Below are 16,770 nucleotides of genomic sequence, written 5' to 3'. Positions count from 1 at the left end.
ATAGCTGTCAGCATTCCACAGAAGCCCTAGAGTGGAAAAGAAAGCCACTTGGCCCATCGAGTATAGAGCAACCCTCCAAAAGAGCATCCTACCAAGGCCCACTTCCCCCGCCCAATCCCTATAACCCCACCTAACCTGAACATCTTTAGACTATGGGAGGAAACAGGAGCACCTCCCGGAGGAAATCGCAGAGAGAGGAGAACGTTCAAACTCCACAGAGTCAGGGTCAGGGTCTAGAAGAGATTTTTTAATTTTTTTTTTTAAAAAGGGGTAGGGGGCTTATGCTTTAATGTTTTGTCTTACTCATAGAATGAATAAAAGGTGATTTTTCACAGCAGATACAGTGATCCAGGTATGTTACAAATGGTCAGCTGATGTCTCTGAAAGCCTCCCTTTTGACCTGTGCTGCAGAGAGTCAGCTTCAGGAGGTCAAATCTACTTATGAAACTGCACCCAAATCTCCATAATGAGCAACTACCAGCATACAAACCTGGTTTCTAGAAACATCCACTTATCTGACAATAAAATAGTATCAATAACATATTGCACCTGTGGGGCCCTCATCTGGAGTGCTCAATAACACACAGGCTACAAGTCTTGCAGAAAATTGCTGCAACCGTAGAAATCACAAAAAGCTGGTCAAATGTCCAGCTCAAGCAGAATTTCACATGAATCATTAAGATTCAACAAAGAAAAGAGCAAATTCAGAAGCGAGAATAAAATAAGATGGGAGAAAATGAACAGCCAATATTAGAAGTACACATCTGTCAGCTTCTGAAGAGAAAAGGCAAGACACATCAGACGTTAATCCTTTTCTAAAAAGGAATTGTTTAAAAAAATTTTTTTTCCAATTAAGCAGCAATTTAGCACCTACATTGCACATCTGTGTGTTGTGGGGGTGAGATCCACGCACACATGGGGAGAATGAGCAAACTCCACACGGACAGTGGTCCGGGATCGAACCCTGGTCCTCAGTGCCGTGAACCAGCAGTGCCACCACCTGCTTTTAAAAATTTGTTCATGGAATGTGACCATCGCTAACAGGGCCAGCAATTTTTGTCCACACCTAATTGCCCTCAAGAAGGTGACAGTGAGGCGGTTACAATACATGGTGGTGCAGGTACAATGCTGCTGGGAAGGGAGCGCCAGGATTTTGACCAAGTCAGGGTGGTGTGTGGCTGAAGAAAAACATTTATGAAACATTAGCTTGTCTATTTTCTTCACAGATGGCTGGTTACTCAACATACTGAGACAGTTGTCTGCTCCGCTGTCCTGAAGTCAAATGTTCTCACTGGACTGTTAATGCTAAGCCAATTGAAAATGTGAAAAGTGAGATTGATAGAAGGTTAGATTACAAAGGGATATCGAACCAAGATGGCTAAATGGGGTGAAGATACAGATCTGCCATGATTTAACGGAATAGCAAAACATGCTCAAAAGGCTGAATGACCTTCATCTGCTCCTATGAAGCTTGATACCTTGGGAAACCCAGGGACCCATCCTTTGCGCGCGATCCAAGGCAGTGGGTTGTGGAAGGCATCAGTCAATTCCTACGTCCACATTCACCTACTTTCCCGGAATCTGAAGCAAGAACCCTGGCTGACTTCTCCCTCTCTAGCCCAGTGATATTGAAGCCAATTTTACACAATCAGAACACATCTACAACACAATATCCAGCGAGCTGAACATTCCTCGCTTTCACTTAGGTGTTCTTGTATTAGTTGCAAAGTGATTAAAATATATTTTAAAGATTTTTATATTTCTGTTATAAAATCTGAAGTAGGTAGTTTTGAAGGGCACTATTATTAAAAGGTACACAAGGACAACTTAAGTTCAGAAACAGTCTTGTGATTGGGATTTCAGTAAAGCTTTTGTGGATGTGAGAGTTTCGTACAGTGTGCACTTGAACCTCGACAGCATGGCAGGGATTTTCGCTTTCCAAACTTGGGTTGGCACATCGCTTACTTTGTACTGTGCAGTGGAAAGAAGCGTATCACTGATGCTGGGAGTGGCTTGAGGGCACCAATCAGAAAGGCTCCAATGCAGTTTTTCCTATGTATAGTTTTATAATTAATCACATTGTAAACTTACACCAAGTATCACAGAGTGACATTTGTTAGGATTCCTGCGTACCCCAATTTCTGCCTCAAAATGGCATTATTTGCAACATCCTGACCCTTTAACTGCAGGAAAAGTAAAGGAGGTGCAAGGAACACACATTTCTGTCTGTGACTTGCTTATGTATCAAGTCTTTAGGGCCTTCAACACAATGCAGGTTTCTCACTTTAATGATGGAAATAAGAGAGACCAGAATGGCAAAAATCACAATTAGACCAGGACCATCAGGAATCATGAAAATCTGAATCAAGTTGTGAATGACCTCACACTACATATTCTTATAAAATGTTCATCCATTTCTAAAATTTTGAAAACGGAATAAAGACTTTTAAAATGCCGGAAACTGCGCCTGTCGGTGACCCCTGAACGCAAAGGAGCCACTTGGCAGTTTTAATAAAAACTAATACCTTCTAATGAGGAGCCGCCAACAACCTCTTGTGGCGTGTACAGCCCAACTTCAGAGAGCTATACAAAGGCCACCTACTTTTAATAAGCCAGGATGACGAGAGGGAGATAGATTATCTGCAACGGCAAAGCAACCTTCCCATCAATTCCTAAAGGCAGAGACATTTACCAGTTGTTGGAATCCAGTGATGAATACAAGACGTTTGTCAAAGATAGTGGACAGGTGTCATGAGCGCCTGGCTTGGGAAACAAGTATTACCTTGCGGAATTGCAGAGTCTCAGTCTGCTTTACCATCAGAGTAGGAAAGCAACTCCGCCCAGCTTCAACATCTAGTCTCATCTACATTACTGTTTGCAGTTTGTGCCATTGACTCTTAAGACCGATTCATCTCTGCATGCCTAGCTCATCGTGTGAAGCCAACATCACCGGAAAGCGAAATCTACCACACAGGTTTTCAGTACACTGACCTCCGTAAAGGAAATTCCCAATTGGACTTTGATTCTACACTCTGGAACACAAATGAAACAATATTTCTTTTCTCTGTGGTCTCTGTACTGTAAATTTTTATTTTCTCTATCCATCTCTATCGTGATGTGGAGATGCCGGTGCTGGACTGGGGTGGGCACAGAAAGAATGTTGCGAGACTTCTTACTTTGATCATCTCTTTATTTGAAGGCGAGGGGGACATTGTGAAGCCCTTTTCATGTGTTGAGTGTGCGCAAGTAAACTAACCCTTTGAGTTCATCCAATCTAGAGTTTTCTTTGGGGTTAGCAGAAAAAAAGATAAAACCAAAACTATGGGGTTGGAAAATATGTCACAGCTTCTAAAGAGGGAAACCAACCATAACATTTTTCTGTTTAGAGGGGTGGTGAAAAGAGAAATGTGTGTTGTTTAAATGAAGTCCCCTTCCTGTTCATAACAAAATATATAAATCATTTTTAATTTCATTAGTATACTTCTGTTCCGACCATCAGTGTTGTCTTTTCACTTTATCATAAACCATCCTCTGCAATTTGATATTTGAAAGCAGGACTATCCAGAGTGTCTCCACTGTACTACTCTGAATTAAGAATAACCCATGTGTCAAATATCAGGTCAGAGGTATTAAATTCCCTACACCTTAACAGTTACATGACAGGCATTAATTATGTAAACATCATCATATTTGTTGAATGTTCATGTTGAATTGTTAGCAGCCAGTCAAACAGTCACCTCACACTGGACAAGAGGTTCACTGTCTATACATACCCAGCCTTTGTTGCTACAATCAGAAGCACTTCTCAACTTGTTATGCTGTAGTTCCAAGGAAAACACCTTAACCTTTCCTAAGCATTCATGTTAAAAAGAAACCCCACACAAACAGACATTGAACAAGCGCCAGGATTTAAATAAATTAAAATGGCAGACGACAACATTTTTTGGACTACATTCATGAGAATTATGAAAAGTATCTTATAGTTCAATTACAGAAGCAAAATATTGTGGATGCTGGAAATTTGAAATAAAAACAGAAAAGACTGGAAACAATCAGCAGAACTGGCATCTGTGGAAACAGACACAGTTATTGTTTCAGGTCAATGATCCTTCAGATCTTATATCAATTACAGATTGTGTCTTTCCACACTTGGATTGTATCTGGAAAGAGCACGGAGGTGTGCAACATTAGACCAATACTGGGGGTTACAGGGGATAAAAATTAAAAATGCAAGTCAGCATTGTCCCGGAGGACAATAGGACGCTCTCCACGTGAGAGCTGACTGGTGGTGATTTATTTTTAATTTAGAGTACCCAATTCATTTTTTTCCCCCAATTAAGGAGCCGTTTAGTATGGCCAATCTACCTATATTGCACAGCTTTCGGTTTGTGGGGGGGGCAAGACCCACATAGACACTGGGAGAATGTGCAAACTCCACACCATCAGCGACCAGGGGCTGGGATCGAACCAGTGTCCTTGGCGCCGTGAGGCAGACTGGTGGTGGTTTAACCTGGGGGTCACCACACCTCAGGCGAGGGACAAGGTTGAGGAGGGGCCTTCACGGTAACCTCAGCCAGTGCAGAAATTGAACCCAAATTGTTGGCTTCACTCCACATCACAAACTGAGCTAAGATTGGGAGATTTTAACCAGCATACAGACTGGACAACAGACAGGACATCAGATGGGGAACAGACCTACTGAATTGAATTGAGATAATTTTCTAGATCAACCAGTCTTAAGCTCAAAGAAGCAGCAATACTTCATTCCAGACAGTCGTTGGCAGTATAGAACTTGAATTTTGTTGAAAAAAGAGACGTGTTGCATTCATCAGGAAAATGCAAGAATGAAACTTTCAAATAATCACAACAAGAGAAAGGGTGCTGATTGGTTGGTAAGCCCACTCTGATTGGCCAAGATGTAGCCATGGAGAAAGCTTTCGGCCCCCAAAAGGGCAATTACAAAAGATGTGAGACTTAAACCTATTCCTTTCGTTTGCAGAGAACAATTCTTACGTATGAATAATGTCACTTCCAGCAAGCATAAATGAGTCACGTTATGAACTCAAGTAATTATCTTAAATTGGTTGTTAGAGCAGCTACTGATGCACTCAGGATTGTTCAGAAAGTTCAACCAAACCTGCAAATTACCCTGGAAAGGCAAAGTATCTCAAAATGTAAATGACAGGTCATAATCTCAGGAAAAAGGGGTAGCAAATTTACAACAGAGTGGATGAGAAACTACTTCTCCCAAAGAGTTGTGAAGCTGTGGAATTCTCTACACAGAGTGTGGTAGATGCTGGGACAAACTATTGGTCTGTAGCCCTGTAGGTAACAGAACGTCAAACACTAATCTGGTGTTCTTGATTAATAAAGGGATTTCTTGATTAATAAGGGGATCAGGGGTTATAGGGAGAAGGCAGGAGAATGGGGGTGAGGAACACATCAGCCATGATCAAATGGCAGAGCAGACTCGATGGGCCGAATGATCTAATTCTGCTCCAATATCTTATGCTATTGTGGTTTAACAGGATACTCTCCCAGCCAATGCAACAATCTTAACAGGATATGCATGTGTTTCACACTATGCAGTAGTTACGCAAGTAGTGTTTTCCAGTCGCAGGAAGTCCAAAAATGTTTTGCCTACCACACAATTGAGCAATGTCCTCCATGAACCTCAGTGCCGATGTGATGCCAGGTAAGTAGGCCCCAAGTCCCAGGCTGATTGAATCAAACAGGTTGTTTGTAATAGGCACATACAGACCCTATTCAACGAGCCATGCTTGCAAAACCCAAGACAACACATTTACTGTTAGATGATGATGTGATTGGGCAGTACTTGATGAACAAACCAGAGTTTGCTAACAACTACACTAACAACCAATCTAAGATTTAAGTCAAGCTCGTAACATGGTTCATTTACCCTCGTGAGAAGTGACATGTATTCATACTCAGGCACTTGCAACAAGAAAAGTTGAAGCTGTGCCTTTTTTGAACTACCAGGAGTTTGGGAAACCTATAGCCCCCTTGTTCCTTCCTCCATGGCAACTACTCATCCAATCAGAGTTGGTTTATCAACCAATCAGCACCCCAACCCTAAATTGGTTGGAACATGGAGGTTTGGCAATCTTGTCTTTGCCCCGATGTGTAGTAATAATAATAATCTTTATTAGTGTCACAAGAAAGACAAAAAGATGAAACATTTTTAAAAATAAATTTAGAGTACCCAATTCATTTTTTTCCATGATGTGGAGATGCCAGCGTTGGACTGGGGGGAGCACAGTAAGAAGTTTTACAACACCAGGTTAAAGTCCAACAGGTTTGTTTCGATGTCACTAGCTTTCGGAGCGCTGCTCCTTCCTCAGGTGAATGAAGAGGTATGTTCCAGAAACATATATATAGACAGCTTCAAAGATGCCAGACAATGCTTGGAATGCGAGCATTAGCAGGTGATTAAATCTTTACAGATCCAGAGATGGGGTAACCCCAGGTTAAAGAGGTGTGAATTGTGTCAAGCCAGGACAGTTGGTAGGATTTCGCAGGCCAGATGGTGGGGGATGAATGTAATGCGACATGAATCCCAGGTCCCGGTTGAGGCCGCACTCATGTGCGGGGAGCTTGGCTACAAAGCTTCTGCTCGGCGATTCTGCGTTGTCGCGCATCCTGAAGGCCGCCTTGGAGAACGCTTACCTGGAGATCAGAGGCCGAATGCCTGCCTGTTGATTGTCACACGATGTCCGTTCATTCGTTGTCGCAGCGCCTGCATGGTCTTGCCAATGTACCACGCTTCGGGACATCCTTTCCTGCAGCGTAGGAGGTAGACAACGTTGGCCGAGTCACACGAGTATGTACCACGTACCTGGTGGGTGGTGTTCTCACGTGTAATGGTGGTAGCCATGTCGATGATCTGGCACGTCTTGCAGAGATTGCCATGGCAGGGTTGTGTGGTGTCGTGGTCACTGTTCTGAAGGCTGGGTAGTTTGCTGCAAACAATGGTTTGTTTGAGGTTGCGCAGTTGTTTGAAGGCAAGTAGTAGGGGTGTGGGGATGACCTTGGCAAGATGTTCATCTTCATCGATGACGTGTTAAAGGCTGTGAAGATGATGTCGTAGTTTCTCCGCTCCGGGAAAGTACAGGACGACGAAGGGTATTCTGTCGGTTGTGTCCCATGTTTGTCTTCGGAGGAGGTTGGTGCGGTTTTTTGCTGTGGCGCGTTGGAACCGTCGATCGATGAGTCGAGCGCCATATCCCATTCGTACGAGGGCATCTTTCAACGTCTGTAGATGTCTGTTACGCTCCTCCTCGTCTGAGCAGATCCTGTGTATACGGAGAGCTTGTCCAGAGGGGATGCCTGCTTTAATGTGTTTAGGGTGGAAGCTGGAGAAGTGGAGCATCGTGAGGTTATCCGTGGGTTTGCGGTAAAGCGAAGTGCTGAGGTGACCGTCCTTGATGGAGATGAGTGTGTCCAAGAATGCAACTGATTTTGGAGTAGTCCATGGTGAGTCTGATGGTTGGATGGAACTTATTGATGTCATTGTGTAGTCGTTTCAGTGATTCTTCGCCGTGGGTTCAAAGGAAAAAAATGTCATCGATGTATCACGTCGGTTGAAGGTCCTCTGCGGTGAGTAGGTCCTGTTCAAACTTGTGCATGAAGATGTTGGCGTATTGGGGTGCGAATTTGGTCCCCATGGCTGTTCCGTGTGTCTGGATGAAGAACTTGTTGTCGAAGGTGAAGACGTATGATCCAGAATGAAGCAGATGAGTTGCAGAATTGCGTCTGGAGATTGGCAGTTGTCGGTGTTGAGTACTGAGGCTGTTGCAGCAATGCCGTCATCATGGGGGATGCTGGCATAGAGTGCCGAGACGTCCATTGTGACGAGGAATGTTCCTAGTTCAACTGGCCCATTGGTGCTGAGTTTCTGTAGGAAGTCCGTCATTCCAATTAAAGGGCAATTTAGTGTGGCCAATCCACCTAGCTTGCACATTTTGTTTTGGGTTGTGGGGGACAAAACCCACGCACACGGGGAGAATGTGCAAAATCTACACGGACAGTGACCCAGAGCCGGGATCGAACCTGGGACCTCGGTGCCGTGAGGCCACAGTGCTAACCCACTGTGCCACCGTAAGCTTCAAAACATATCTCGTTTGAGCAAAACTCAAATTTAACAAGCCAAAAAAATGGGCGACGTGGTCGGATGGAAATGGGGAAGTCATTCGGTCCACTGTGCCTATGCACTATAAAGGAAACAATGACGACAAAATTATAAAGCTCACAATCAGATGTGAAGGAGATTGTGGGGGGGGGGGGGGGTATTGGAGTAACAAAGACTAACCAATGGAGAACGAATCGTTGGAATAGGAAGCAATTGCTAGTTGGTAAATTTGCAGATTAACAATAAATCTGCATAAAGAGTAATTAGATTACAAAGTCATTATTCCTACAAAAGAAAAGCCATAATTCTGGGGCGATGCAACCAGAGTCTTAATGTCCAGCATGAAAAATGGACGAGTGAAGAATAGGTTTTTTAAAAATTCATTCATCGGGTGTGCGTTTCGCTGGCTAGGCCAGCATTTAGTGCCCATTCTTAATTTCCCTCAAGGTGATCAGCTGCCTTCTTGAACAGCTGCAGTCCATGTGGTGTAGGCACACCTACAGTGCTGTTATGGACGGAGTTTCAGAATTCTGATCCAGTGACAGTTAAGCAACGGCGATATGTTTCCAAGACAGGATAGTTAAGCAACGGCGATATATTTCCAAGACAGGATGGTAAGTGGTTGGAGGGAACCTTCCATGTGGTGGTTTTCCCAGGTATCTGCTGCCTGTCCTTCTAGATTGTTGCGGTCGTGGATTTGGAAGGTGTTGCCTAAACAGCCTTGGTGAGTCCTTGCAGTGCATCTTGGAGATGGTACATACTGCTGCTACTATTAGTCAGTGGTGGAGGGAGTGAATGTTTGCAGTTGGGGTGCCAATAAAGCAGAGCTGCTTTGTCCTGGATGGAGTTGTGGTAAAGAGTGATGTCAGAGCTGCACTCATCCAGGCAAGTGGGGAGTATTCCATTACACTTCTGACTTGTGCGTTGTAGATTGTGGACAGGCTTGGGAGAGTTGGAGGTGAGTCACTTGCCACAGGATTCCCAGCCACTGACCTGCTCTTATAGCCACAGTATCTATATGGCTAGTCCAGTTAAGTTTCTGGTAATGGTAATCCCCCAGGATGTTGATGGTGATGGATTCGGTGATAGTAATGTCATCGAATGTGAAGGGAGTGATGGTTTGATTCTCTCTTGGTGGAGATGGTCCTGGCACTTATATGACGCAAAGATATACTTGCCACTTGTCGGCCTAAGCCTGGATATTGTCCAGGTCTTGTTGCATTTGGACATGGATGGCTTCAGTTTCTGAGGAGTCACAAATGGTGCTGAACATGATGTAATCATCAGTAAATAGCTCTGCTTCCGATCTTATGCTGGAATGTCATTGAGGAAGCAGCTGAAGATGGTTGGGCCTAGGACACTACCGTGAAGAGCTCCTGCAGTGATGTTCTGGAGCGGACATGACTGACCAAAAACCACAACTATCTTCCTTTGTGCCAGGTATGATTCCAATCAGCGGAGAGTTTCCCCCGATTCCCATAGACTCCAGTTTGCTAGGGCTCCTTGATGCCACACGCAGTTAAATGCTGCATTGATATTCGGGGCAGTCACTCTCATCTCATCTTTGAGTCACCTCTGGAATGCAGCTCTTTTGTCCATACTTGAATCAAGGTTATAATGAGGTCAGGAGCTGAGTGGCTTTTGCAGAACCCAAATTGAGTGTCAGTGAGCAGGTTATTGCAAAGTTTAAGTGCTGCTTGATAGCATTGATGACCCCTCCCATTATTTTTCACTGATGATTGAGAGTAGACTGATGAGGCGGCAATTGGCTGGGTTGGATTTGACCTGCTTTGTATGTACAGAACATACCTGAGCAATTTTCCACACTGCTGGGTAGATGCCAGTGTGGGAACAAAGAGATAGAGGGGATTGAAAAAGGCAACAAAAGGGAACAAATAAAATAATGAGTGCAGAGATCATTTTAAAAAGCTTACATACAACATTACGTTTTGTGGACCCATTCATAGCAGTCTGGCAATGATAAAGAGTTCAAGAATTCTTATTTTGCATTTGAGATAAGTAAAGGAAAATCTTCTTGAATAAAATTTTAGGGAAGAGGCAAAGCAAATCTCCAGGCCCAAACGGTTTATTTGAAAGTTTGCTGAACCTCGAGATAATGCCAGATCATTGAATGATTGGAAACCCTTTGCTTACTTAAAAAATGAAGAGATAAACTAAGAACTCCAGGCTAGTGAGTTTAACTCTGAAAGTGATAAAAATTTTAATCAGAGATAGAATAAGTAAGTGGAAAATTACTTCGAGAATTGGTTAAGGACCTGTGAAAAGTAGGCCATGTCTGGGTGAACCGCAGGCAACATTTTTGACAAAAATCACTAATGTGGGGGATACAGAAGACTAAATAAATGTTGTATACACGGAATTTCAGAAAACATACGGTTCCCCACCTATTCCTTGGATTTAGGAATGCGGAGAAGTGCGCCTGAGTTTGTAAGTATGTGACTGTAAAAGGTAGAGAGTGATAAAGAAAACAGGGGCTTTTCACAGTAACTTCATTGCAGTATTAATGTAAGCCTACTTGTGACAATAAAGATTATAAAATTGCAGAAGAAATGTACTAAAGCTTTTTTTGTAGAAACTGGTCTCGGATTTTTTAGATTTTTAAATCCATTGGGCAGGGCATGGTCAAGATCAGAGCGGAAACAAACAACATGGCAAATCAAATAGCAATCAATTAGATACCTTCCTTGAAATTTAAAAGGGAAGCCGTTTGAGATGGAAGGATTATTTTTAACGCCAATATATTTCATCCGAACACTTAATTCTAGTTGTTCCCAGATTCCAATGTCCTCTCAATATAGATTATCCATAAAACTGCACGAGTACATTCAGGTGCTTAAATTACATAAATATTTTCCAGAAGTGGGGAGTGTGATTCTTACAATAACATTACAGTCTCTAGCAGTACCAGGTATTTGCCAGCAAATAGGTACCAGCCATGGCTCAGTTGGTACCACTCTCCCCCAAGTCAGAGTGGGAAGCAGTGGCAGCGTTGTAATGTTGAACTAGCGATTCATAGGCCCAAGCTAATGCTCTGGGGACATGGATTCAAATCCCACACCAATTGGTGGGATTTGAATTAAATTAAGGAAAATCTGGAATATAAAGTTAGTCTTAGTAATGGTGACCATAAAACTATCATTCAATTGTTGTCAAGACCCATATGGTTCACTAACATCCTTTCTTCCTTTTAGGGGGGAAATCTGCAACCCTTTCCTGCTCTGGCCTACATGTGACTCCAAACCCACAGTAATGCGGCTGACGTAACTGTCCTCTGAAATGTTCGGATCAAGGGCAATTGGGGGGGATGCAACAAATGTTGGCTTTGCCAGCGATGGCACAGCCCATAAAATATAGATTTTTTTTAAAAATGCACGTTTTAGTCTCATTTCACAACTCAAGCACATAATCTAGGCTTAATCAATTTCCTTTTAGTTAGTTCGCTAAGGCAGCAGCTGCAGTTGGAGGTGTCGCCTTTCGAATGAGATGTTAATCTGAAATCACTCTTCTGCCCTCTCTCAGGTGGATGAAAAAGATTGCATGACCATTTTTTAAAGAATGGGAAGTTCTCCTGGCCAACATTGCATTTGCACATACCACATTTTATCAATTGTTGAGCGCCTTGAGCCATCCTAAGATCGTAAAATTTGTTACAGAAATCTACAAAGTTATTTATTCAGTCAGTAGTTTTCTTCGAAAGGACTGGGTTTGGTCGCCTGCAGCACTTGGCATAAATATACCTTGATTTGTAGCTCTGTATGCAGAACAGTCGATAAGAAAGTACCACACATTTCAAGCACATTTATGAATATTTTGAACAGAAAAACAAAACTGCATTTAGATCTGAACAATTACCTATAACAAATTGTGCAACCCAGAAAATTAGAAAAGCTGCCTATATTTCAAACATCGTTACTCACAAAATCTATATTTATACTGGCACTGTCTGCTTTTAAGCAAAAGGATCTGCTGTTGAATGTACTGAAAACCATCAGTGCTGCTAACAATCTCACAGAAGCTCTTTGAACCCAAGAAAACTACAATTACACGCCTTACATGCTCGGAGAGTCACTGAAAGCTTGGCCTGTGTAATAGTCACAAATAGTTTGTTTTCTCACAAGATCACTACAGTCACATTCAGTCTACTTACTTGTAACTCACTCAGACCAAGAAATTGCTGGCAGATTGGAGCCCTCAATCAGCCAACTAAAGACTGCTTCCCACACACTTCTTTCACGCATCTGTGAAACTGCAGCAGTGCATATGATGCCAGCATGATCTTCTTTCCCACAATGACATGCATGTCAGTCATTAGCACATTGCAAAGCACCCGCCCTCTCTGCTGATTACACACATCCAGCACTTGAAAACAAACGAGTAATTAGATCAGAGAAGGGAAGCCTATCGAATCAGCAGTGTGGTTTGAAAGAGCACAAAGGTGACCCAGATAAGAGGCTTTATTGCTATAACAAACCAGTTGCTGGAGATTAAGTGCTTTGCTGCAAAAGCTCTTCACACTTTAAATCTTTTCCACAGCTGCTGACTTTCCCTCTTGCTGCCGTCCCCTCACCTTTTCTCATGAAACTTCAGTTGCTGGTTAATGAATTACGGGTTGAAGTATCCTCCAACCTAGAAAATTGGGTTGGAGGAAAGCAGCCCTTTGACTCAATTGATCACAACTTTGGAGAAGTATCAATCCTACTATTTTCACACCACAGCAGTCGAAAAACCATAATCAATAGTCTCTGTGCTTTTTAAAGGTGTGTGCTGTTTTTGATCATGAACTCAATCTCAGAACGTTTATTTTCTGAAGTGTAGTCAATGCCATAAAGTAGGAAACGACAATTTGCGCTCTTCTTCAAATTAGCCTCGTGTATGATCTTTGACACCCAAGGATGGGGGCCAACAGGGCTTCGGTTTAACATCTCATCTCCTTCAGTGCAGTCTTCTCTCCAGATAGTGCTGAATTGTCAGCTGAGGTTTCATGCTCAAGTCTCTGGAGTGAAATCTGAGCCCATCGAGCTGAGTGTTACCATTGAGCTACGGCTGACACCTTAAAAATTAAGAGGATCAGTACTTCACCAAAATAAAAAGTGGAGAAGTGAACTTAAAAAAGGAAATTTGAAAAGCTAAGGGATTGCATGAAAAAGTTTGGGTGGGTAGAATAAAGGAAAATCCAACAGGTTTTTAAAAATATCTCAAGAGCAAGAGAATAACTAGGGAAAGAGTAGGGCCAATTGTAGACCATACAGGTAGTGTGTGGGGACCCGGAAGACATGGGTACAAGTTGATCAATAGATTGTTTTGGTCTTCACAATGGGAGAAGGATGCTGCAAGTATAGACTGAGGGTGGAAGATTGTGAAATATTAGAGAAAATCAAGATAGAGAGAGAAGGTACCAGCAGGTTTAGTAGCCTGAAAGTGGATAAATCCGCAGGCCCAGATGAGATGTATCCCAAACTGCGGAAAAAGACAAGGGAGAAGAGATACCAGGGAGTCATTTTCAAATAACTGGCAGTCATTTTCAAATCCCCTCTGGCCACAGGTGAGGTGCCAGACAACGAGAAGACTGCTAACAATGCCCCATTATTAAAAAGGGGAGGTAAGGATAGACCAGGAAATTATAAGCCAGTCAGTCTAACCTTGGTGGAGGGAGAGTTTCTGGAAAGAAACTTATCTATGTCAACCTTTGCTGCTCAAAAGGAAAACAGACCCAACTTATCCAATCTTTCCTCCGCTCAGACCCTCCAGCCCATGCAGCATCCTGGTTAATCTCCTCTGCATCCTCTCCAGTGCAATCACAATCTTCCAATAATGTGGTGACAGGAATTGCATGCAGTATTCCAGTTGTGACCTAACCAGCATTTTATGCAGTTCCAGCATGACCTCCCTGCTCTTGTATTCTGTGCCTTGGCATACAAGCAAGTATCCCAAATGCCTTCTTAACCACCTTATCCACCTGCCCTGCCAACTTCAGGGATCTGTGGCACTCCCAAAGCCCCTCTGATCGTCAGTACTTTCCATGGTCCTACCATTCATAGTGTAATCTTTTGCCTCGTTAGCCCTCCCAAATGCACACATTTCCAGGTTGAATTCCATTTGCCACTGCTCTGCCCACCTGACAAGTCCATTGATATTCTTCTGCAGTCGACGGCTATCCTCCTCACTATTTACCACCCAACCAATGTTTGGGTCATCTGTGAACCTTTTGATTATACACCCTACAGTTAAGTCCAAATCATCATTGTACACCACAAATAGCAAGGGTTCGAGCACTGAGCCCTGCGGATCTCCACTGGAAATAGACTTCTAGTCACAGAAACATTCCTCTATCGTCACCCTCTGCTTCCTACCTCTCAGCTAATTTTAGATCCAATGTGCCACTTTGCCTTGGGTCCCATTGACCACATCAAATGTATTACCTGTAACAACACTTGTTAGCTCCTCAATATATTCAATTAAATTTGTCAAACTCAACCTTCCGTTAACAGATCCATGATGACTATTCCTGATTAATCTGTGTCTATCTAAGTGCAGATATATTCTGTCCATCAGCATAGGAAGGCCCTTTTTCCATTAGGAGATGGGTCATTACCAGGGATCATATATTTAAGGGGTAGAAGGCCAAGAGAGGAGTTGAGATGAAACTATCACCCAGAGGGTGGTGGGTGTCTGGAACCCGCTGCCTGAAAGGCCGGTGAAGTCAGAAACTCGTGTAACATCAAAAAGTATTTAGATAGGAGAGGCAGTGGCGTGGACTAGTAAACCAGAGACCAAGAGTAATCCTCTGGGGACCCAGTTTCAAATCCTGCCACTGCAGATGGTGAAATTTGAATTCAATAATTTGAATTAAAAACTCTTGAATTAAAATATCTAGTGATGACCTTGAAGCCATTGTCGACTGTCGTAAAAACATATCTGGATGCCCTTTAGGGAAGGAAATCTGCCATCCGTACCTGGTCTGGCCTACATGTGACTCCAGACCCAGCAATTAGGGAAGGGCACTAAATGCTGCACAGCATAGATTCGAAGTCCACGTCACATGAACAAATAAAAAAAGACTTGTGCTGAGAAACCTCCAGGACAATGGGCCTAGCGCCACAAAAGGGGATTAGTGTAGTGATCTTTGTTGACTGGTGTGAACACTTCTGTGCTGTAAACATATATGAATCAAAGATTACTGTATTGCAATCAATTGCTACTAACAAACCCAGCTAGAGAACCAAAGCATGCTACCGAATTGTTCAATTTCCCTGCAAGAATATAACTTCAATCTTCTCAAATCTGTGACCAGGACAGATGACAAAAAGTGGCCGAAGCATGGCAGTAAAGTGGCAGGTCTGGGTACAGTACTCAGAACCGCAGCAAGAGTTAAACAATATTGAGGCTTGGGCTGGTAAATGGCAAGGAAACTTGGCACCACACAAGTGCCAGGAAATTACTATCGCCAATGAGAGAATCTAACCATCTCCACTTAGCATTCAATAGCATCACCATAATAGAATTCCCCACCATCAACATCCTAGGGGGGTTAACATTGACCAGAAACTGAACCAGACATATAAATACTGTGGGCAGAAGAACCGGTCAGAGGCTGGAAACTATTCCTCCCCACTGGAATACTCTCCACTTGCCTGGATGAGTGCAGCTCCAGTAACGTTCAACACCATCCAGGACATCGTAGGCCACTTGACAGGTATCCCATTTACCACCTTAAACACTCACTCTCTTCAGTTCACCACAATTATAGAGTACCACCATTATAGAGTGGCAGCAGAGTGCATCATCTATAAGATGCACTTCATTAACTTACCAAGGTTCAAATATATGAATTAAGAGTAGGCCACTCAGCCCGTTCCGCCATTCAATAAAATGATGGCTCACCTGATAGTAACTTTAACCGCACACTTCTGCCTATCACCGAGAAGCGAGGGGGCAAAAGTTTATCAATAATCGATCTACTTCTGCCGCATAAATATTCAAAGACTCTTCCTTAACTACCTTTTGAGGAAGAGAATTGCAAAACCTCACAAACCTGAGCGAAATTATATTTCCGAATGTGAGCGAGAAATGGGCGACCCCTTATTTTTAAACAATAGCCCCTCATTCTATATTCTCCCATCGGTGGAAACATCCTTTGACAGCATCTTCCAAAACGGTGACTTCTATCACCTAGAAGGACAAGCACAAGCAGATCCATCACCTGCAAGCTCTCCCACTGAGTCACTCATCATCCGGACTTGGAAATATATCGCCATTTTTTCCACTGTCGCTGGGTCAAAATCCTGGAAATCTCACCCTAACAGCATTGTGGGTGTACCTATGCCACATGGACTGCAGCCCACCACCACCTTCTCAAGGGCAATTATGGATGGGCAACAATGCTGACCAGGCCAATGATGGCCACATTCGGTGAAAGAATATTCAAAAATCACAATGTGGAAAATTGGGAATTCCTTTCAGTATATCTGGTCATTTCTGGCACCAGAAAGCTCTCAGATTGTCATAAAAACCCAACTGGTCCTTGGCAAAACTTGTTACCCCGAGCAGGGGCTGGTCCTATGTGACACTTAATTGGTGAGTTTTAATGCGCAAAAAAAGGG

The 16,770-nt window shown here is 43.1% G+C and overlaps 1 protein-coding gene across 2 annotated transcripts in view; it reads right to left on the bottom strand.

Annotated features, from left to right (window-relative positions):
* Positions 1-16,770, bottom strand: part of ip6k1 (inositol hexakisphosphate kinase 1) — a 145,548-nt gene that overhangs the window by 111,249 nt on the left and 17,529 nt on the right. Inside the window, exon 1 of one of the 2 annotated variants that reach the window (XM_072472025.1) lies at positions 6,688-7,857. The exons of the other annotated variant lie outside the window; for it this stretch is intronic. The gene's annotated coding sequence lies outside the window, so the exon portion shown is untranslated. Of the gene's footprint in view, positions 1-6,687; positions 7,858-16,770 lie in introns of those variants that run through there. 2 annotated transcript variants of the gene reach the window in all.

This window comes from Scyliorhinus torazame, chromosome 13, assembly GCF_047496885.1.
Source record: "Scyliorhinus torazame isolate Kashiwa2021f chromosome 13, sScyTor2.1, whole genome shotgun sequence".
In the NCBI taxonomy this organism is placed as follows: domain Eukaryota; kingdom Metazoa; phylum Chordata; class Chondrichthyes; order Carcharhiniformes; family Scyliorhinidae; genus Scyliorhinus; species Scyliorhinus torazame.
The sequence above is the reverse complement of the archived record's forward strand: the minus strand, read 5'-3'. Positions and strand labels throughout refer to the sequence as shown.